The 5356-nt window shown below is 33.7% G+C and overlaps 1 non-coding gene across 2 annotated transcripts; it reads right to left on the bottom strand.

Moving 5' to 3' along the window:
* Positions 1 to 242: 242 nt before the first annotated feature.
* Positions 243 to 4958, bottom strand: LOC111856551 (uncharacterized). Of its 2 annotated transcripts, none has more exons than XR_011984053.1 (5): positions 4894 to 4958; positions 4316 to 4349; positions 1529 to 3919; positions 1094 to 1174; positions 243 to 790 (listed from the first exon to the last, which is right to left on the bottom strand). It is a non-coding gene; the product is annotated as an uncharacterized protein (transcript). The 2 variants fall into 2 exon arrangements; XR_011984052.1 differs by having other exon boundaries at positions 4784 to 4951.
* Positions 4959 to 5356: the final 398 nt, after the last annotated feature.

The following is a 5356-nucleotide window of genomic DNA, read 5'->3' as shown; positions in this document are numbered from 1 at the left end:
AAAAACTTTGATATGTCAGGCTAAACTAGAATCAATACCTTGCGCGTGAATTAGTGTCTTCTTGTACAGCCTGGGGAATCCATGTCATTCAAAAAAAAAAAAAAATGCTATGTATAGTTAATGAAAATCTGTTTTAAATTACTACAGTTATTCAATGAGCCTTCGGAGATGGTTGTTATTAATAAATCATATTAACCAAATATGAACTACTTCATATAAAGTATGTCACTGAAATTCAAATATTTATTTCAAATTTTGCATTTAATATAGTGTAAATAATAATTTTCACCAGAATATTAAATCCATAACAAAAAGGATTATATATATATTTTTCTGTTGCTTGCTTTTTTAATTAAGAGACTGTAAATATTATGTTCTAAATATGCAGCTTTTCAGATAATATGGTTCCAAATATTACTAAAGAAAAACAAATACATTAAAAAAACTAACATTGAACAGCCGTCTTACAAACTAGTAACTCATTTATATTTAAAAATAACTGTTCCAAATTGATATAATAACTATTAAAAGTACTCAGGGTTAGTAACTTATGTAAAAACCATTAGAAAACTTTTGTTACCCTGTTGTGTTACCCTAACAAAGGCTGAAATATTCCAGTAACATTAAACGCACACAATTTTCTCAGTATGCCTGTCAAACCTATAGGTAACTGTACCTCACTTTAGATAGCTGTGAAGCTGCTTGGGTTTGGCCCTCTTGGAAAGGCCGACTCTTATTGGCCGACTGCAAGTCTTCAAAGGCTCCAGCCTTCTGGGCTGTTCAGGCAACACTGGAGACAAAAACAATATCAGTTTTAAAAAGCACCTGTGGTACTTGCTCTTGTCATCGAATTTGTAGCTATTTTATATGTCTGAATATATAATTCTAATAACTTGTAACAGCAAAAGTGATGGTAATTATAAAGTATGTAATAGGAAATATAAAGTAAGAGACTGTGTTAAAAAAGGCTTCACTTGCCAAATTTTAATTTATATTTTATTATTACTAAGTAGCTAATGTAATTACCACTCATTAAACATTAAAATAGTTTAATCATTCGTACATAAGATGAGATTTTAGTAACGTCACCTACTTTGATTCTGTCCATTAAAGGAGGCAAGAGATATGAAGGCAGGAGTCCATTTTTTACGTTCATCCAAAACCTTCTTGCATCCTGATACAGAGAATATAATACCGACCATCAACAATGATGGTTCCTGAATAATGGTTGGATGTAGTTTGAACTATTTCTTAATTCCATAATAACCTCATCAGATATAGTACAATTGTAAGAGTAAACATATAAAAACACACCAAACGGATATGACATTTGCTGGTCAAAACTACTGTCAATACCCAATGTAATATATTACAATATAATTTATCTTATTTTATTTATAAGATAAATTATCTTAAACCTATTGATCACTGCATTTATTTCTTGCAAGAGGGATATAACAAGATAAATGTTCATAGACATTTAATCATACACACAGACAAAAATTCTTACAACACAACTAATATTTACCCTTATGCTTGACAGTGGAGTACATTGAATCTTCTAACTCTGTTGTTAGATGGCCACATTCCAAAGGCACCTCCTGCTCATATTCACAGCCATGTCGGTCAGGTGTAGTTTTTTTCTGCCTTCTAAGAGCTGTCATATTACAGCTATTCATCTCTTTATCTGTGCTTTCTTTCTTTTCCTCTACAGGGTTCCTCAACATGGGGTCAATTTGCTGCTCAGAGACTTGCTCCTCAGGCCCTTTAATCAATAACATTTTACAAGGCTTCTGTCTTAATAGCATATGTGTGTCCGTATGTTTTTCTAGAAATTGAAGTGGCCCCTTCTGTACCAAGTCAAAGTTTTCCTTAGCTTCAAATGTAGGTGTGACATTGTCGTCAGATTTTGAAATGCAATTTTTCCCTTCCAACGGTTCTGTTCTACCTTGTCTGACTACCTGCTTCCCCAACCTTATGTCAAAGATGTCATTGTTTAGGGATTTTTCATAATGGACACTTTCAGTGGAGCCCTTATTATTGATGCTGCAAAGGGTGGATCCATCCTGAAAAATAACACACTCATTTTCTGCAACTGTGTTAGTCTTATGTAAATCTACAAGTGGCTTAGTATGATTCTGAATAACCTCTTGTGAAGGCTGAGCTACTTCAGAACGAGACTGTAACATTATGGTACATTCTCTGACAGTTGATTTGTTGAGAAGAGGGCTGGATTCTATTGGTGTTTTAGGAGTCAAGTGGGAATCAAAAATTGCAGGAACCAAGTCAGAGCTGAAAGGCACAGGTAACTGAACATGGTTCTTCAGACTGTTCTCTTGTTCATTCCCTTGACGTGAATCCCACTTAGGTACTACTGCATCATTGGCAGTGGCAGCAGCAAGTAACTCTCCTTCCTTATGTTTGTCAATAGTTATATCTCTGTGTGTTGACAATAAAAGCTGTCTATTTTTTACTATACATCTCTCCACAAAGGACAAACCATCCAATTTATCTTTCTTATTGATACCAGAGATTGTTTTAATTGTCACTATGTCTGACAAAATATGTTTATCCAAATATGTTTTTTCCTGTGTTTTTTTAAACCGATGCTCCATCAACACCACAGTAGAATCTGATGCAACAGGTTTATTTTGTACTATTATGCCAGTTTCACTGTAGATGAGGGACTCAGTTACTTTTGCTACATTCATTGCATCATCTGGAATTTGTGATTCGCTCCAAGAGTCCTTTCCTGGTGCCTGTTCAGTGCATTCAGACAAACTTTCCGTAGCTGTACAAAAAGCATTATCCCATTGCGCTCTAACAACATAGTGCAGATCCACACTGTTTGCACTTTCCTTGCTTTCTAAATTATTTCTTAATCCCACATCAAGAGTTTCAGTAGCATTGTTGATATGGTAAGATGTCTCAGTCACAGTTCTCTCAGGATGCACATTGCAATGGTTAACTTCAGCTTTTGCTTCCAATTTAATTTCTACAATGTCTTTCTTATCAGCCTTCAGTCTAGCTCCATTTCCCTTGTACTGTAATCCATGCTCCTCCATTTTTGAAACACTCCATAGCATATCATTCTCAATGAGAGATGGCAGAGATTTTCTGTGGTCACTAAACAATGTGCTCACCATTGGATACTTTTCAGTCATGTTATACTGATGTACATCAGGCTTCCTATCATCTTTGGCTCTTTGACTCCCTGAAAAGCTTTTGTCCAGACTGGGTATGGCTGCATTTAGAATGACATTTTCAAAAGCACGGTCTGAGGTCTTATTGTCACATCCAGATTTGGAGAGCTTGTTCATCCTTCTGATTGGCTCCACTTCATCCAGAGTCACAATATAATCAGGCTCTAGTAAACCCATTTCAAAATCTCCCACTGTGAAAGTCTCGTTTTTCCTGCCAGCCCTATTGTTAACTATTTCTGAAGTATCTTCTGTATCACGTCCAAAGGGAAACAGATATGGCACATCTATATCCCTCAGAAACGTTTGCTTTTTGGTTTCTAATTCCTGAAAAATATTTGCATTGTTATTTACTACATATAAGCTCAAGCCTGATACCTTATTTATTTGAGTTGAATTCTCGTTAATAAAGTCTGCTGCTTCTACAGTTCCAAATTTGCATCCAGGATATTTAATACTTTTTTGTATTAAATACTGTTCTTCGGAAGTTTCATCTTGCAGGGTATTTTGAAATAAAAGATGCTGATCGTTACAGTCTAGTGGAAAACCATGAAAACTTGGCAATGGAAAATCTGGTATAGTATTTTTGCTTTCAAGATATTTTTCAGGCGCAAGTAACTTTGACCGTTTAGGAAATGATGGTCCACAATCATATTTAAGATAACTATTCTCTGTTATATCTAAGTCTTCCATCTCTTTTGTATTCTATTGTGAACAATCTGTAACATAAAATATAAAAGACAAAATTATTGTCTGAGCTTTCCAGTCCCATAACAAACTTTTTTATACTCAATTACCCTTAAAAATAATGCCTTAATCTTTTTAATCAGATAAAATTAAAAAGCATAAAATAGAATTTAGAAATGCAAATAGAATTCCAACAATATTTGGCACAGTCTGGCACAGAATCAAAGTAAGAAGAAATATTCATAATACCATATCAATATGTTTTTACATTATTAAATTGAATTTTACATGTCTAAAAATCACTATGACCCTCTACTGTATGGACTGTTATGGAAGATAAATGGATCAATAAAAATCCATTGTCGCTTGATTCTTTAATTTCAATTAATCCTTTTTTTTCTCATTGAAAATAAATTTTAAAGACATACTTGAAACTACATGAAATCTTCAACATGAATCCACCTGCAAATAAAAGAAACTTTAATGATTTTAATTTACAGTGTAGATTGTGACATATATTATTACCACACCCTTATAATATAACAGTGGGTGATTATAGTAGCATTATTGTCCATAACACTTAAAACATGGCTAAGGATTTTGAAGACAGTCTCAGAGTCTGCAGATGTCAAGCAGAGAGTTTAATGGGCCTAATGAAGAAGTACCTCATGTTATGTTTTGTGTCAGAATAATGCTAATAGGCTATTGCGATTTCATTAGCCATCTTTTACACTGAGGTTTTGTTTATATGTATAATTTCCGTTGATAACTGCATAAATTTACCAAAACATTGATGTTATATCAAACTACAACTATATATTATGTCTTACGTATAATTTTCGAACTAGAAATGAGGAGAATAGCTTCAACGGATTGGCTATTTGACGATTACTTACGATACTCGAACGTTACAACTCTGTAGAGCTTAAAGTAACTTAAATGTAAAAAAGTATTGTCGTTCTCTCTACTACGCTACAGCTCACTTATAATACCATTATTTAAGTACCAAGCAGCATGTTGTATCTCGTTTATTATTTCAAAATAGCGCTCCGAAGAAGGCGTCACGTGACGTTATCTGCACGAGGATGGTGCTGCTTATTTAATACACTGCGTAAGAGCTTGTCATACAATCAGATTTAGGCAAAATAATGTCTTCCAATGTTTAAATGATTCAAAATGCTTAGTTTTGCTATTCTATATAATAATGTTTGTTTTTATGGACCATATAACACATTTAAAGTATATTTCATGCAAAATAAATAAATACATGGATTCAATATAGAAATTCAACATAATAATGCTATGTTTTTTTTGTTAATGTTATGTTTTTAATGTTATGTTATGTGTTTTTCTGTGATTTAATAAGGTATCGCGTACTTTAGAACCTCCACTTAGTCTAGACTTTTAGACTGTTAGAAATCTCCGTGCATTAGGATGTTCCTCCTTTCCTGCTGATCACCGGTACCCCC

Source organism: Paramormyrops kingsleyae, chromosome 19, assembly GCF_048594095.1.
Source record: "Paramormyrops kingsleyae isolate MSU_618 chromosome 19, PKINGS_0.4, whole genome shotgun sequence".
Classification (NCBI taxonomy): domain Eukaryota; kingdom Metazoa; phylum Chordata; class Actinopteri; order Osteoglossiformes; family Mormyridae; genus Paramormyrops; species Paramormyrops kingsleyae.
Note: the sequence above shows the minus strand (reverse complement) of the source record. Positions and strands in the feature narration are given on the sequence as shown.